The sequence below is a fragment of the Sorex araneus genome, chromosome 5 (assembly GCF_027595985.1).
Source record: "Sorex araneus isolate mSorAra2 chromosome 5, mSorAra2.pri, whole genome shotgun sequence".
Taxonomy (NCBI): domain Eukaryota; kingdom Metazoa; phylum Chordata; class Mammalia; order Eulipotyphla; family Soricidae; genus Sorex; species Sorex araneus.
Window position 1 is genome coordinate 3213807 of NC_073306.1, and position 19012 is coordinate 3232818.

A 19012-nucleotide genomic window follows, 5' to 3' on the forward strand; every position below is an offset into this window, starting at 1 on the left:
CAGGGGTCCGCATGAAGGTCCAAGGACTGAACCTAAGTGAGCCATGAGAAAGAATAAGCACTTTACCACCCCTACTGTCTCTCCGTCCCCTGGAAACATTTAAGGAGGATTAGTTCAAATTTCAAGTAGGCTGAGATATTAATGGTAATAAATATGGTTATAATCAAACCCTAAATGAATGTACTCTAAGTAACAAGAATTTAAATCAGTGAGCCATTAAAATAAAGATTTTTCCATTAACCTACAGTATAAAATATGATTAATCCTTTTGAATGTAACTATAAATACAAAAAAATTTTAATATGATCTGGTCAAGATCATATTAAAAAGGTTCCAGTCTAGTTTGCACTTTTACTGTTTTACTATCTTAAAAAAGTCATTCTTCCTCCTTGGACTTCAGAGTTCTCACCTTTAAAACAAGTATTGGGGAGCTGGAGCAATAGTCCAGCTGTTAAGGCACTTGCCTTCACAGGGTCAACCTGGGTTCAATCCCAGGCACCCCATATACTCTCCCTTGTGATCCCTGAATTCAGAGTCAAGAGAAAGCCTCACACACAGTTGGGTGTGATCCATAGCCAAAATAAATAAAATGAGAGTGTTGGGCTAAAGCAGTGATTTAACCATCATCATTCAACAGAATCGCTTAGACCTTTTTAGCAGAGATTTTTGGACTTCCAGTATCAGATCTGATTCAAAAGGTGCTCACCAGAAACAGAGCTAAACAGTGGAAAGAATGACTTTTCTTAGATCAAAAAAAACTGAGATCGCAAGTCACACCACCAAGCCAAAACTGAAAGAGAGTTTTCAAGAAGCGGGGTCCTGGAAGATGACTCAGTCGCTTGAAGTGCCAGCCTGGCAAACAGTACAAGGTCACAAGTTCGAAACTCCATACATAAGTAGAGATCCTAACAGAAAGGCCCGAAACAAGCTCAGCTGCCTACAGCAATGTTCCTCAACCTTGTCGATAATGGTATTGGTTGTAATGGCACAGTAGGAGAGGGACCTCTGAGTCTTGTGACAATATCACCACCAACCTAGCACCCCACTGACACAATTTTACCTATGACAATATCCTGTGACCCCACAGGAATGGGCAATGTCCCTGGTTGGAAACACTGGCTTAAAGCACTCTGGGCAGCTGTGAGTCAAGTGCAAAGCAATCCTAACAACCATATGGCCTGGGACTGCATGACAAAGCAGAAAAATAAAATATACTAAGAATCATAGTTAAGATCTTCTTTCCTGAAAGCAGACACTTCAAGAAGAAATAACTGGTACAAACACTGAAATAGGAATCTTGTCCCATTTCTGAAGACTTTAAGCAGGAGTCCTTGGGATTGTTGGTATAAAACCCAAACCATCATAAAAGATAATTATTATTAGATGAATTATCCTCCAACTTCTGTCATTTTTGTGGGTTTTTTTTGGAGCCACACCCAGCAATATTCAGGGTTTACTCCTGGCAGGACTCAGGGAACTACATGTGCTGCTGGGGATCAAACTCAGTCAGACACATGCAAGGCAAAGCCCTTTCACACTATCTCTCCAGCCCAATTTCCTTCTTAGCTTCCTTCCTATATTCACCAATTTAAAACAAAAAACAAAATAAAACCAACAGTTATATTCGCTCAATCTTTCTCCCAAAAACATATTCATCCATCCTCTGAAAATTCATACACAGAACTTTCAAGAGAATTTCCAAATCACAGAACAGCCGTAACAGTGAGGGACATCCTCAATCAGAACCTTAAGTACAAAATCAAATTAAAGGTTGTTGAATTGCTTTTCTTTTTTGACTTTAGGGTCCTCAGTGAAAGTATATCGATAATACATAAGACTTTAGGAGGCTTGGTTGAACCCAAAACTCAGAAACATCAGGGAAGGGCTTCACAGAATGACAAGTGTGCTGTATATTCAAGGAGGTAGGACTGTGCCATAGGGAAAGATAAAGAACAATCAAGGTGGGGGGGGGGGATCACTTTTATCCTCAAAGGAATCAATTTAGTTTTATTTCCTAAATAATAACATCATAAGTTTTTGAGAGAACAGTTACATCAACTAAAGAAAAGAACTGGTGCCTCCATTTTTCAGCTGTTGATTGACTAAAAAAAAAAAAAATTAAACCACAAACCACAATCCCACAGCCTCTGCCATGTAAGCAACAGGCCAGCTCCAGCTTCCGCAAAAAGCTCAGAAGAGATGCAGGCCTATGCTTCCAACTCAAACCTCTGGGGCGCCCTGAGTTCCCACCCTGCTGAAGCCCCAGCAGCCGCACCGACCACCCCTCAGTCACCGCCATGCAAACCATGCAAAGGGTCCGACTTCACTGCTTCATGACTAACCTCTGCAGAGGTGCCAAACCAAAGAAAAATTCCAAGTACACCGCATTTGGGGCTGAGAACTCTGGGTCTTCTTGGAGTGGGGACGGGAGCCTCCACCCAGCCAGACACTGGAAGCCCTAACAGCCACAGCCACATCCCACAGCCCACCACCATGTAAGCAAAGGCCTAGCGCCACAGCTTCCCCACTAATCTCATTAGAGACGCAAGCCACACCAAGCTGCTCAAACTCATTGGCCCAGTTCTACAGATTCTGGAATTCTTAGAGCACACAGCCGCATACGCAGCCGTGTAACACCTCCAAACACCACAGTACTGACAACCCAGCAGGAACACACCAAATTAAATGAGAAAACAGCATAGATGCCATCAAGGACAATAGACAAAAAGGCTCAACTAGCAACAATCTGCTTGGTAAACCTTAAACAATGACTTAATGAACCCCATGGTGGGATAACAATTCACACAGATTTCCTTTTACTGAAGCATTTTTCAGTAATTCCATAAGCCATTTCATTGTAAGAAGCAATTTAAAATACATTATTTTGTGCCTAAGAGGAGCAGGCTTGGGGGTGGGAGGTAGAAAGACTGAGGAAAATGGTGGAATGAAGATCACACTAGTGGTGGGATTGGTGTTGGAACGCTAAATGGCCAAAACAACTATCATGAAAAGAGACAGAGAGAAAGAGAGAGAGAACTCATGTGAATTGTAAACAATTCTCAGCTTTATCATGTCCAGAAATAAGACAAAATTATCCACCTGAGAGTAAAATTCAAAGAAATGGCACTTAGTTGCAAGTACTTTAACTTCCCTTTAAACTAGTTTAACTTGCAACACTTAAAACTCATACTCAGCTTAAGAGAAATTCTGATGCCAAATATAAATTTTCAATAGTTTTAGACTTTTCTTAAGCCGAACAGTTCAGCAAAGAACGCTGTAGCACTGTCGCCCCGTTGTTCATCAATTTGCTCAAGTGGGCTCCAGTAACGTCTCCATTGTGAAACTGGAGCGATAGTACAGTGGGAAGGGCATTTGCCTTGCATGAGGCCAACCCAGATTCGATTCCTCCACCCAACTTGGAGAGCCCAGCAAGCTACCGAGAGAATCCCGCACACATGGCAGAGCCTGGCAAGCTCCCCATGGCGTATTCAATATGCCAAAAACAGTAACAACACGTCTCACAAAGAACACAAAAAAAGCAATAAATGGGCAATATATCTACAAATGAGTACATTTTGGAGAGGTCGAGATGGATTAAGGCTCCATTTTAAGGATGTGTCCTGTTTCTGAGCACTTGTGTAATGACCCCACCCCTTCCCCAAGGGCAGTCATGACTCCACTGTACAACTGGAAGGTCAAATGCTCCCTTTCTTCCCTTTTCAGAAGGCTGCCCTCCCTCTGGTGCAGCACAAAGTTTTCCCAACTCTTCATCCCAATCCCAAGAGCACTCCATCAAATCTTAACTGACATTAAGGGGCTCACAATTACTAAGCCTACACAGCAGAGCCTGCAGTCCCAGCCAACCTGTCCCCTTTTTTGCCAGTAATCACAATGCCAAAAACTCCAACACCACAGTTCGATTTACCAACACTACATGCTTGGTACTTTGTATATATTAAATCATGGAACTCCAAAAAGAATACACTGCAAACAATTCACCTCTCCAAGCCTGTGATGAGTCTCTTCCCATTATGCAGATGAGGGACAAGTGCACAAGGGACTAAACTAGCTACTACTACACTAGGAATTGGTAGAACTAGCATTCTTACCCAAGAGAGCTCCAGAACCCATGCCGATCTTTCTCCCACTTCACCCTCTTTTTCTCCACCCTATTGTTGGTGATGTTGCAATGACAGGGAGGTGCACAAAGACTTGACTGTGATGCTCCCTGGGGTCACCAATCAGACAGAAATGCTCGCCAGGGGTCAGTCTTTTCATTTCAGTGCTTGCATACATTCAGGCTACGGTACTCCCCAGGGTTACTGGTGCTGACAAGCATGCTCTCCCCAGTTCACACTCCTGTCCCTAGTGCTCACAAAGCTTTTTAATGTGGGGCAGCTCCCGCAGGGTGACATCCTTTAGTTGTGATGCTCACATACATCTGATTATGGTGAGTTAGAAAACAATCGCTTGTGGGGTCAGGGATCACAAACAGCGGAAACACCAAGATGGAGACCTGCGCATGTAGTGGCACCAGGGAAGGAAATCACTGTGTCACTGTTTGCAAGGAGGGCACTGCCACTGAGCCAACCTCCTCAAGATTGCTCCTCACTGCTAGGGTAGTATGAACCTAGACATCTGTTCAAACCTGAAAGAACTTCTAGTGGTGCTTTCCAAATAAACAAGAACATGAGGGCCAGGGATGTGAATCCATTGTAGAGCACTTGCTTTGTACATGTGAGACCCTGGGTTCAATTCCCAGCACCATCAAAAATAAAACTGGCATATAAACAGGGCTTCTATTTGCTTTTTGTATTTTGGGCCATACCTAGCAGTGCTGGAGAGGATTCCCAGCAATGCTCGGGATCTAGCAGTGCCAGGGATTAATCTTGACAAAATACACACTCCAGCCCTAATAGATAGAGTTTTTTTACCTCATGTTCTTCCCCTTCCCTACCCTTTATTATTGTTGGAAGAAGCACACATATGCTTCAGTTATGGAACTTACATAACTTTCTGCTAACAATATTCAAACAACTTGATTGGTTGGTTAATTAATTAGTTCATTAGAAAGTGCCAGAGAGGGGCTGGAGCTATAGCACAGCGGGTAGGGTGTATGCCTTGCATGCGGCCGACCCGGGTTCGATTCCCAGCATCCCATATGGTCCTCTGAGCACCGCCAGGAGTAATTCCTGAGTGCAGAGCCAGGAGTAACTCCTGTGCATCGCCAGGTGTGACCCAAAAAGCCAAAAAAAAAAAAAAAAGTGCCAGAGAGGGGCTGGAGCGATAGCACAACAGCGGGTAGGGTGTTTGCCTTGCACGCGGATGACCCGGGTTCTATTCCCAGCATCCCATATGGTCCCCCGAGCACCGCCAGGAGTAATTCCTGAGTGCAGAGCCAGGAGTAACCCCTGTGCATCGCTGGGTGTGACCCAAAAAGGAAAGAAAAAGTAAGAAAGAAAGAAAGAAAGAAAGAAAGAAAGAAAGAAAGAAAGAAAGAAAGAAAGAAAGAAAGAAAGAAAGAAAGAAAGAAAGAAAGAAAGAAAAGAAAGAGAGAGAGAGATCTTTCCTGTGCCAACAGAATGGCACCCTCTAAGTACAGTGGCAACAGGGATCAAATATAAAACCTCAGACCTGCAAGGCAGATATCACTTAGCCACACACTCAGTCAATAGTTTTATAACTACAGGTATTTTTGCTAGTGTTTTGTTTTGTTTTGTTTTTTTGTTTGTTTTGGGGTCACAGCCAACAGTGCTTAGGAATCACACCTGGTATTGCTCTGGGAACCATATGAGATTGGCGGGATCAAACCAGGGTCAGCCATGTGAAGGTAAGCACCAACCTGGTATATGTACTATCTCTCTTGCCCAAGTTTTGCTAATTATAAACAATTTTCAATCATATTACTGGATGATATTTAGCAGCACTTAAACCAACCGCTCCTCTTCAATGATGTTCTAGTACTCTGCTTTGAGGTCTAATCTCCCTCCTTCACTTCTACAAAGAAGCTTCCTTCATAGGCTCCTCTTCATCTTGCAGTCATAATGAAAGGAACCTAAAGACCACTTTGGGCTGCACAGTTATTTACACACACACACAGACACAGACACACACACACACACACACACACACACACACACACACACACACACACACGGCCAATCTCAATCAGGGTCTTCTTTTTTAGGTAGAGATAGTGAATCTGGTTTGAGAAAATGCTTTTCTTTCACGCAAAACAGCTAAGTATAGTGTAAAATATATTCAGCCAGATGGTAATATAAATTTGTATGATTATATTGTATAAGAAAAAAAAGGTTTAGTTCTCAAGTGAACAGTACCTTTCAGTATAGTATATATAAACAGGCTTGTTTGTACTACTAAAAATCAAGTATTGCATGACATTCCATAACACAATATGCTTCCACAACAGAAAATCAATCACTCCATTTGTCTTTTATCAACGAGGCCATTTAAATTAGGCCTTTCAAAAATTAGAGATGTTGAAAAATAGAATAGTATCCATGAACATTTTATGCGTACACCAAGATACGGAGGAGTGCGTACACCAAGATATGGAGGTTGAGGCACGAAGAAGGACTGAGGCTAGAAGTTTAATCCATGCAATCTGAATGCTGGGGTCTGAAGATAATCAGTGAATAGTAGAATCCAATGGAAATTTTTGACAAGTAGTTAATCTAATTTTGGGTGATTTATCATGATTTATCATGAGATAAAGAGATCTGAGGGGCTGGAGTGATGATAGGTAGGGCATTGCCTTGAACACAGACCCTCAGGTTCAATTCCCAGCATCCAATATGGTCCCCTGAGCACCGATAAGAGTAATTCCTGAGTGCAGAGGCAGGAGTTAGAAACCCCTGTCCATCACCCCGATGTGACCCAAAAAGCAAAACAAAAAACAAAAAAAAAGAGAGAGATCTGAGCTTAGCCAAGAGTAGTAACTGTATCACTGTATCACTGTCATCCCGTTGCTCATCGATTTGCTAGAGTGGGCACCAGTAACGTCTCCATTGTGAGGTTTGTTGTCACTGTATTCAACCTATCAAATATGCCACAGGTAGCTTGCCAGGCTCTGCCGTGTGGGCGAGGTACTCTTGGTAGTTCACCTGGCTCTCCGAGAGGGGCAGAGGAATCGAATCCGGGTCGGCCTCGTGCAAGTGAACACCCTACCCGCTCCAGCCCAAGAACAGTAACAGTAAAAATGCCCAATGAAATATCTGGGTATGTCTCATATTATTAAATAAGGGAATGTGGCTGTGGCGCAATTAAAATGGTCGGGGTGGGGGGGCCTGGAGCGATAGAACAGTGGATAGGGAGTTTGCCTTGCATACAGCCAACCCGGGTTCGAATCCCAGCATCCCATATGGTCCCTCGAGCACCGCCAGGAGTAATTCCTGAGTGCAGAGCCAGGAGTAACCCCTGTGCATCACCGGGTGTGACCCAAAAAGAAAAAAAAAAAAAAAAGGTCTGGGAAGAAGGAAGAGGTGCATGGTCTGCCTTCCTATGCCTCAGAGTCTCCTTTCACTGACCAACAAGACTAGAGTAGGATAAACTATCAACAGTATCAGAACATCATATTCTTCTCCAAGACGCTACAATTTCTAGGTTATCTGTGTCCACAGCACCATTTTTTTTTTTTGGAGGAGTTTGTTTGGGGCCACATCCCTGGGACTCAGGACTCACTCCTTTCTCTGAACTCTAGCTGGTGTTCAACCATGTGGTGCCAGGGACAGAACTGAGGTTGACTATGGTCAGGGCAAGAACCTTTACCCCTGTCATCTTTCCCCTTAACTAGCTCTTCCTCATTCCCCACCCCCAAGTGTTTGGGCTATCACCGGATCCCATGCCATGATGCCCGCCATAGCCATGTCACCAGACCCCACGCCAGGCTGTTTCACTCGGGGCGCCCCAGAGGGGGATGGGTAAGAGCCCTCCCCGCCCAAGGGACCCAGCCCTGGCAGTTGAAAACCTCCACAACCCAACCCCCGCCATGCTCAAGGCCTCTGCCCACACGCTCTGGCTGAGCCTCACAGATGGGTCAATGTAGTCCCAAACGGCACGGCCGCAAATGGCTACACGACACATCATAAGACACTCCTGATCCATTCTCCAAGAGCACCACACCACATTTGATGGGGTTCAAATAGCAGACAACCAATCACAAACAATATATGCATATAAACATGTTTTCACATATATATATACATCATGTATACATACACATACAGACATATATACATATATATACACCTTTAACAACATGTTAGTGATATCCTAAAGAATGTCTTAATTCCCCTACCAAAATAGAGCAATCTTCACAGTTTCCTCTATGGATACTTTTTTGTAGTATTTTCAGCAGTTTTTCATAACACACAATACAAAATAAATTATTATTTCGGTTGTGCTTTGGGACAGGAATTAGGGCTTTGAATGGACATCCCAAATATGGTGGTGGGAAGGTATAATGGTGGTGGGATTGGTGTTTGAATATTAAATGTAATCAAATATTGTGAACTACCTTATAAAATATCACTATCACTGTCATCCCGTTGCTCATCGATTTGTTCGAGCGGGCACCAGTAACGTCTCCATTTTGAGATTTGTTGTTACTGTTTTTTATTTATTTATTTATTTATTTATTTGCTTTTGGGGTCACACCTGGCGATGCACAGGGGTTACTCCTGGCTCTGCACTCAGGAATTACTCCTGGCGGTGCTCAGGGAACCATATGGGATGCTGGGATTTGAACCCGGGTCAGCTGCATGCAAGGCAAACGCCCTACCTATTGTGCTATCATTGTGCTATCTCTCCAGCCCTGTTGTTACTGTTTTTAGCATATCAAATACACCACAGGTAGCTTGCCAGGCTCTGCCATGAGAGCAAGATACTCTCCACAAACTGGGCTCTCCAAGAGGGGCAGAAATAAAACAAAAGAAATTTTTTTTAAATTGTTTGGGCCATACTTGGTGGTCCTCAGATAGGCTCCTCCTGGCATAGTGCCAGGAACTGAACATGCGCTCACAGGAAAAGCATGCATGCCAGCCTTCTGAGTCATCCCCTGGGACCTATGTCAACTAGATTTTAAAACTCTTTTAATATGGGGACCATATGCTTATTTCTTTTGTGTTACCACAAAAGAACATTACAAAAATATGCATCCTGTTCCAGTGAATAATTGGTAATCCTCTACTTGTGTTTATTCTTATTTTATTGCATTAAAATACAAAGGCGACGAACCTGGAGAGATAGCTTGCCTTGCAAGCAGCTGACCCTAGTTTGATCCTGGCACCACATATGGTTCCTGGAGTTCACTGGCAATGATCCCTGAGGACAGAGCCAGGAGCAAAACCTGAGCACAGTAGGTGTGGCCAGAAAGCAAACAAACAAACAAACAACAACAAAACAAAAACAATCAAACTCCTCACCCCTACCCCAAATCTGAAGATGATCTCTCTTTTACTTTCTGGGCCACACCCAGCAGTGCTCAGGGCTTACTCCTAGCTCTGTGCTCAAGGATCACTCCTGGCAGTGGTCAAGTCAGGCAGTATCACTGTATCACTGTCATCCCGTTGATCCATTGATTTGCTCAAGCGGCCCAGTAACGTCTCCATTCGTCCTAGCCCTGAGATTTTAGCAGCCTCTCTTTACTCGTCCTTCCCAATGGTGCCGCATTAGAGACTCTTCAGGATCAGGGGAATGAGACCCATCATTGTTACTGTATTTGGCACATGAATATGCCTGGGGAGCCTGCCAGGCTCTTCCCCACACGGGCAGTAAACTCTCTTGGTAGCTTGCCAGGTTCAGATGTCAGGTGGCCGCATCAAAGGTCAGGCAGTGCTGTAATTAAACCCTGGTCAGCTGAATGCAAGGCAAGTGCCCTACTGGCTGTACTGAATCTCTCCTGCCCCTGAAGGTGATCTTTTACCAACCAAATTTTGTGAGCATGCATATTCCTGGCTGTGTGTTCTTTTGCAGAAATGTTCCTGCTATTGGTTGTTGGAATATTTCCCCTTTTCCAGCTGCCTTCTGGAGTTTTGTCAGAAACCTTTTGTCACAGAAACCTAGCTGATCTTTGACCTGCAGATCTTAGGTGCTAGCCAGGTTTGACTTGACTTTGTAGATTCCAGGCTCTGGCCCAGCCTAGTCTTTGGGATGTAAATTTCAGGTGCTAACTAGTTTGTAATTGACATGTAGATTTCTTGCTGCAGCCCAGCGTGGTCTTTGGGATGTAAATCCTAGTGCTTTCAGCCCAATGGAGGCTTCGGTTTTGGTTTTGTATCTTCTTTCCTGGAGCGTAGATTAAGGGCCTGCAGATACAAGAGAATTATGTTGCCTCAACGTTATTCCTGTAAGATCTTTTGGTGCCTTTGGTGACCTCAATGTATTGCGCCCTTTGGAAGGGCCATGATCAATAAAAGGGGTTTGGAGAGAAGGTGAGGGGGCGGAAAGTGTATAGAGGGCGGAAAGTGTATAGAGGACTGAGAGTGTATAGAGGGAAGATTGGAATAAACTGCAAGTGAGATCAACCATCATGGCTCCTTCCTTCCTTCGCCTGCCACATCTTCGCCATCAACCTCCCCGGGGTGGGGGAGACGGCCGGAGGCTACCGAACTCGGGTGGCGGGAGAGACAGCTGCTGCCCTAGGCCCTGTGCCTGGCTGGGTGCGGTGAGGTGTCCCTTCCCTTGCCCACGCCTTTTCTTTTTATTTTTATACAACTGGTCACTGAATTCAGCAGTCATCCTAAGTTTATTATGCTTATGCTGTTAAAATTAGTACTCATGTTTAGTACTAAGGAGGAGAGAAAATTGTAAGGCATTAGATTTTGGTCGGATTGGCCAGTCTGATTTGAGTATAGTTACAGTGATAAGTCAATATGGTTAACTGGGAGCAGTACTGAACCAGTAATCCCAAATCCCCATTAGTGGCAGAATAATTTCACAGTTCAGCCCCACACCTTCTGCTCTTAAAAGTTCTCATCAGGTTTCTACAGAAAAAGCAAGAGTCTTCTTTTGGGAACTGGTATCAAAGAAGGGGTAGTACTGATTACAGATTGCTTCAAAGTGCTTGAAAAGACTACCCTGGCATGATTCTAGCACAGTGGCTGGGAAAACAAGATGTCCTCTCTATGAAGATTCCTTCAGTACTCACAAGATTATCTGGTGCTTCTGGTAATTATCAAAGTGCTTCATAACATTATTAAAACGGAGGGGCCAAAGCAAAGCAGGTAGGGTGCTTGCTTTACACATGGCCAACCGGATTTGATCCCCATCATCCCATGTGATCCCCAAGCCTACCAGGAGTGATCCTAAACCCTGAGATTGTGACCCAAAAACAAAAATAATTTTTTTTTAAAATGGATCTCCCATAGTGGAGGGGAAAGGGATAGTGCTCAAACCCAGACCTCAAGTAGCAAAACATGTACTAAATCTATGGTAACCATGGCTGGTTCAAAAATGGGACCTTAACCCATACAGAGCCAGCTGGAATCACAAAGTTTTCTAGAATAAAAGATTCCCCTCTACAGAAATGAGACTGAGAGCTATAATCATCTGTGCTGCCACATGAGGAACTGATAAAAGAATGATGTTAACACAAATTTAAAGAGGAAAATGGGGGGATGGAGGGAAATAAAAGAGCCATCTGCTTCTCTGACTTTCTGAATCTACCCTGGTTAAGTTAGTCACAAAGTGTCCAGTTCATACAAACAAATTCTGCTTCCTGTTTAAGTTGAACTACTGCCAGTTGTCAACTAACAGTACTTACTGATACAAGTTATGATCATGCTCTACTTTACATTATAATAGTGTTTGAGCAAAACGAAAAGGAGCATATCAATATGCTGGAGAGTAAGCAAGCTGGGAGAGGTGGGGATGGGGTGAAAGGGCTAAATGGCACTGTAAGGCTTTCACAAAATGTCAAAGCCCTTAAAGTCTTACACAGTATCTGACTTGGCTTTAAAAGGATCACTGCCTAACAAACAGCATAGTTACACCCTCAGACAAGGACTTAATGACCCATGGTCAGATATAATAATTTTCACAAATTTTCTTTTACTTAACTATTTTTTAATAATTCCATTAGCCAGTTAATTGTAACAAGCAATAAAAAATTATTCTGTGCCTGTAAGGGAGCAGGCTTGGTAGAAAATGGGGACAATGGTGGAGGGAAGATCACACTGGTGTGACTGCTGCTGGAACACTGAGTGCCTGTAACAACTCTATTATGAACAACAATTTTGAAAATAAGGTGTTTAAGGAGGGAAAAAAAAAAATCCTTCCTGTGATGTTAGGAAAACTGTGTATGTGCGGGAATGGAGCTATCATAGAAGCACAAAATCTATGAAGAAACTGTTGTGACAACCTGACCTAAGATGATGGTGGTTCAGACCAGAACATGCTCATTTTTTAAATATTATGTTTTTTAAACTACCAACAACTTTGAAAAGATACTTAGGGGCCAAATACATGCATTTGCCTTACACAAGGCTGCCCTGGGTTCAAAAGCCAGCACCCCTTAGGATCGTCAGAGCCCCACTAGGAGTGTTATCCAGAACAGAGCCAGGAGGAAGTCCTGAACACTGCCAAGTATTGCCCAATGCCCCTCCCCCAAAAAAGACAGATAAATCAACACAGTTATTAGTATTGTTTGTAAGAAGGATCTTTAATTTTCATCTCCTTGCCAGATATATCCAGCCCCAAAATTATTTCCTAAATGCAGTGTCCATAGACACTAAATCTTAAAAATGCAGAAGGCAATGAGAAAGCAAAGCACATCTGGGATCAAAACTAAAATTTGGTAACCAGAGAGCTATACAGCTGGTAGGGCGCTTGTCTTCATGTGGCTGATCTGGGTTTAATCCCCAGTCGCCCATGTCATCCCCAGCCCCACTAGGAGTGATCCCTGAATACAGAGTCATGAGTAAGCCTAAATACTGCCATGTGTGCCGCCATCCCCCCACCACACACACACCTAAAAAAAGCAAGAAAATTGGGCACAAAGATTCAGAGAGTAACCTAAAACAGACCCCAGGAAGGAACTAAGTTGGGAAGAAGGATAGGGGAAGAAAAGAAAGAGAAGAAGTAAGCTGTTAAGAGAAGAAAGTTCATTAGTATTAATAAGCTTAAACTATTGTTTCCTACATAAATTAGTTACTGATTTTTTGGAAGTGACTTAAAAAGAAGCCATAGTATTTAATCATTAGTTCTCATGATCCAAATCATGTGTTTCTTAATGGCCTCTGATCCAGTTCAAAAGGCCTTTAACCTATTTCAAATGATTCAGGTACTGCAATTTCACTGTAACGGCTCACCAGGCTCCATTTTTTTTAAAACAGTTTCACAAATGTTAACTTTCCATGATATTCTACTCAACCAAAATCTCTATCCCATATTAATTTGAACCCAAATAATTACTCCTTTATTATCAAAAGTGATCGTCTTATTAATTATCATTCTCTATGCTATTTGTTGGGCTGGAGTGATAGCACAGCAGGTAGGGCGTTTGCCTTGCAGGCTGCCGACTCAGGTTCGATTCCTCCGCCCCTCTGGGAGAGCCCAGCAAGCTACCGAGAGTATCTCACCCACTGGCAAGAGACTGGCAAGCTACCCATGGCATATTCGATATGCCAAAAACAGCAACAAGTCTCATAATGGAAATATTACTGGTGCCCGCTTGAGCAAATTGATGAGCAATGGGATAACAGTGATAGTGATAGTGATGCTATTTGTTACTAAAAATAGTCAGCTTTGGCATTCCTGTATAATTTACTCCAAATAGTATGATCTTATTTAAACCTCAAGAAAATGAGGGGAAGTAAAGTAGGATCAAGGAAGGGGGGAAGAAGGAAAAAGGGACTAGACTTACTCTGCTGGGAAGTGGTGGGACCAAGATTCATACCTGCGATACTCATGCATCAGAACCCTGGGAAATATCAGACACTTCCCAGGACCATTCTTCACAGCCCTGAGGTCCCTGGTCTTTCTCATCCCCAGTACTACGTTACTTCCAGGGCTTTCTATATGAAACCTCGGTTATCACTATACAATCTCACAGATCATGTTGCTATTTCTTCTGTCCTTCTATCTTTCCTCCATACTCTCTCTTCATTACCAAGCAGAAACTTTTGTGCTTCAATCAAAGCATAATTTACAGATTAGGAGAACAGAACTAAAAATTAAAAAGTCAAGGACTACAGCTCTCTAAAGTACTTGATCGCAATATACTATCATTCCTTGGCACTGAGATTTACCAAGCAATTTTCAGTAGTGTCCCAATGTCACAATCTTATTAATACTATCAAGTATGAAAGACCTGGTGCTAAGGGAGAGAGCCTGATGAAAGACCAATTCCATCCCCTCCCCGCCCCCCACCCTTTGATTTTAATGTTGGGGCTACACCCAGCTGTGTTGAGCTTATTCCTGACTATGTGCTTACGGATCACTGCTGATATAAAGCGCAGAGAACTAAACTAAACCTGCATTGGCAAGTACTTTATCCTTTGTACCAGTTTCCCCACCCACACAATCATTTCTTTCAAAGGAAAAGATACTAAGCATATCAAGGATTTCATCCCACTTAGTCCCATAGCACTCATTTCCCTTCTTATGCAATCAAAACTGACATAACCAGAAGGTACAAAGAGATAGTGATTTATTATAATGAAGCATTAGGACACTAATTAAACAAATGGGTCTCTACTAGGGTACCTAATATACTCAAAAGATAGTGATGATAACAAAAATGGCTAACATCAAGACACGGAAGGGCTAGGGAAACAGTACAGTGGAGAAGGCACTTGCCTTGCTTACACCCAATCCAGGTTCAATTCCCAGCATTCCCTATCGTCCTCCAACCACTGCCAGGAGTAACCCTGAGCATAACCGGGTAAGACACAAAAACTTTAAGAAAAAAAAAATTAAGAAAAAAAAAAAAGATCTAGAGTAAGCTGTGTGCTGGGTACTGTTCTACTTGATTTAGAAGTAAAGTTGAGGCTGGAGTGATAGCATAGCGGGTAGGGCATTTGCCTTGCATGAGGCCGATCCGGGTTTAATTCCCAGCATCCCATATGGTTCCCTGAGCACGGCCAGGAATAATTCCTGAGTGCAGAGCCAGGAGTGACCCCTGAACATCGCTTGGTGTGACCCAAAAAAAAAAAAAAGTATCTGTTCCCCAGAGGTACTCAGGACTTAGTCCTGGCTCAGCACTCAGAGATGACTCCTGGAGGAGCTCAGGGGACCATATGGGATGCCAGAGATTGAATCCATTTTTTGTTTGTTTTTTCTTTTGCCATGTGCAAGGCAAACTGCCCTACCCACTGTACTATCGCTCCAGCCTTATTTGTAGGCTACTCTGGGGGGGGTTGTGTGTGTTGGCTGTTATTTGTTGGGGGCGGGGGGGGCACTGAATCCAGGCTGACTCACAATACCTCCAAAAAGAAATGATAATTGCACACATTCCATCTGCTTAGTTTGCAACACTCTTTTACACAACTATTAATTTCTGCTAAGAGCTTAAACAAGGCAATCATGCTTTTACATACTATCAGATTTTTTTAAATCTCAAGTTAATATTTGATCATGATGTCTATGTCTGGACAAGCCTCACTCATGAAGGGACCAGCAGAGGAACCCAGGTGTGCAGGACCTGGGGCTGAGATCTCCAAGCCTGCTCGGCTCAGGACTGAGCTTTCTCCATCCAGACCCCCCATTTTCCAGTAGCTTGGCAGCCACACTCACAAACTGCTCCCGGCACTGTGTAATCCCACCAATGGCCAACATCCAGAGACTATAAGACCAAGCTCCCAGAAGAGAGTGACGCAGAGTCTCTTGCCCCCCATGCCTGGCTGTCTTCACCAGGGCCCCTAGGAGGGGACGGGTTGCCTTTCCCTCCCTGCCCCAAGCAGAACCTTGACAGCTGAAGGCCTCTGGAACCCAGCCATAGCCATGCTCAAGGCCACTTTCCACACATCCAGACAAGCCTCACACATGAAGGGACCAGCAGAGGAACCCAGGTGTGCAGGACCCGGGGCTGAGATCTTCAAGCCTGCTCGGATTGGGACTGGGTCTTCTCCATCCAGATCCCCCATTTTCCAGTAGCTTGGCAGCCACACTCGCAAACTGCCCCCGGCGCCGTGTAATCCCACCAATGGCCAACATCCAGAGACTATAAAACCAAGCTCCCAGAAGACATCATATAGCCTTGTTCTTCTTGGAGAACATGACAATCTACCAAGAGTCTATTGCCCACACGGGAGAGCCTTGCAAGCTCCCCATGGTGTATTCATATCCCAAATACAGTAAAAGATATACACATACCTCTCGGAGAGCCCAGCAAGCTACCAAAAGTATCCCCCCCCACATGGCAGAGTCTGGCAAGCTACCCGTGGGATATTCAATATGCCAAAAACAGTAACAATGGGTCTCATTCCCTTGACCCTGAAAGAGCCTCCAATCCTTGGGAAAGACAAGTAAGGAGAGGCTGCTAAAATCTTGGGGCTGAGTGTAATAGAGATGTTACTGGTGCCCACTCGAGTAAATCGACGAACAACAGGATGACAGTGATACAGTGATGTGTATAGGTTCTTCCTCTGATCTTTGTAATTCTAGTTCTTATTTTGTCATAAAATGTAAATTTTAGGGTGGGGATGGTGGGAGGGATACTTAACCCTTGGTTAAGCTCTTAGGAGTAATTCCTGAATGCATAATCACGAGTTACCCCTGAGCATTGGGGGGTGTGGCCAAAAGAGGAGGGGGAAAGGGAGGGTAAAGCCGTTTGCCTTGCACATGGCCAAGCCAGGTTGGATTCCCGGCACCATATATAGTCTCCCAAGTACCACCAGGAGTGATCCCTGAGCACCACCAGGTGTGGAACAAAAACATAAAACAAACCAAGAAAAAAAAAGTTTTGGCAAGTTCCAAGAAGGATCTCTCACTGTGGGAATACTTTTTCTGAAAAGGGGAATTTTTTTTTTTTTTTTTGGTTTTTGGGTCACACCCAGTGATGCTCAGGGGTTACTCCTGGCTTTGCACTCAGGAATTACTCCTGGCGGTGCTTGGGGGACCCTATGGGATGCCAGGGATTAAACCCGGGTCGGCCACGTGCAAGGCAAATGCCCTATCCGCTGTGCTACACTCTGGCCCAAGGGGAATAATATTTTAATCAATATTCTTCATAATGCAATCTGATTAAAATATTCAGGTATATATTTCCACAGTCGATCGTGCTGAATCCTTTTCAGAAACCGGCTTGCTCACATGGTTACTGACCATATCCACACAGTGACCAAACTCACTGAAGTTTCTCGAGAGTTCAGATGCCGCTCTGTCTAATGTTCATCGATTTAAAGAAGGCCTTCAATTCTGTTGAGACTGAAGCAGTCATCGAAGCCCTAGCCAAACAGGGCATTCAAACTCAGTACATCAAGATCCTCGGCGCTCTGTATTACGGATTCACCACCCAAATCTCACCATTCTACAAGGAAGTGATCATTAACGTAAAGAGAGGGGTTCAGCAGAGTGATACCATTTCACTGAAACTCTTCAGTGCCACCCTCGAGAACATCATGCAACTACCGGCATAGGAAGGAATGGGAGTGAAAATAGACAGTCGGCAACTACACCACCTCCGCTTTGCTGATGACATCATTCTCATTAACGCCAAACATCAGCCAAGCGACACAAATGCTGGCTGACTTCAATCTCAAGTGTGGAAAGGTCAGACTGCAGCTGACGTTCCATTTGCTCTCAATGGAACGAACAACTCTGAATGCAGCAGCTATGTGTACCTGGGTTTAGAATTCAACATGAGGAACGACTTGGCGCCAGAATTCCATGGGAGAAAGAGAGCACAGAAGTGGTTAAGAGGACAAAGACCCTCCGGCTCCGGGCACATCTTTTCGACTCCACCCTTCTTTCTCCATCAGAGACCTGGACCCTATGAAAACAGGATGAGAATGCTATTCAGGTATCACAAGGAGGAATCGAAAGAGCCATGCTGGGAGTATCACATTTCACTCAAGTGAGAGAAGAAATCCAGAGCTCCAGTCGAGAATAAGGTAGCTGTTTCGTCTGCCAAGACGTCAAAAATCAGATGGACCAGACACGTAATGCAATTCAGAGACAACTGCTGGACTAGAGCTATTACCGACTGAATTCCATGGGACATTAAAAGACCACGTGGCCGCCCACCAACGAGATGGTCAGACTTCTTCATCAAAACCCTAAATGAACGATTTGAGGCTTTTCCTGTTCCTGGAGCAAGCAGATATCATTGGGCTACACTAGCACGTGACAGGAACAAATGGAGACATTACTGGCACCCACTCGAGCAAATAGAAGACCAACGGGATGACAAGTGATACATATTTCCATTCCCGACTGCATACACAATTGGTCTTTTTTGTTTTATCCTGCTTTTGTTTTTGAACCACACCCGGAGGTGGCTAAGGGTTTACTCCTGGCTCTGTGGTCAGGGGACCATTATAGAGAGCCAGGGATCAAACCCAGGACAGCTGCATGCAAAGCAAGTGCCCTACCCACTGTAGTACTATCACTCCAGCCCATTTTTAAAGTTAATTGCTTCTGTATACCTTTTCATACTGCTAAGGGCAACTGCTTTTCACCTATGTTATGGTGACTGTTAAAGTTTATTATGCATAGGCTGGAGCAATAGCACAGCGGATAGGGCGTTTGCCTTGCATGCAGCCGACTCCCCAGGTTCGATTCCCAGCATCCCATATGGTCCCCTGAGCACCGCCAGGGGTGATTCCTGAGTGCAGAGCCAGGAGCGACCCCTGTGCATCGCCGGGTGTGACCCAAAAAGCAAAAAAAAAAAAAAAAAGTTTATTATGCGGATGAACCGGAGCCGCGGCACGAGCAGCAGACCCTCCGCGCCTACTGACTGTGATCCTGAGGTCTCCTAACCCATTTTGGCACCAGAGCGGATTCTTGCAGCCATCCATTTTGACTGTGAACTGAGCTAAAATATTAGAAACCC

The 19012-nt window shown here is 44.1% G+C and overlaps 1 protein-coding gene across 2 annotated transcripts in view; it reads right to left on the minus strand.

Moving 5' to 3' along the window:
- RERE (arginine-glutamic acid dipeptide repeats) overlaps positions 1–19012 on the minus strand; it is a 399605-nt gene that overhangs the window by 322241 nt on the left and 58352 nt on the right. The gene's annotated exons all lie outside the window — the stretch shown is intronic.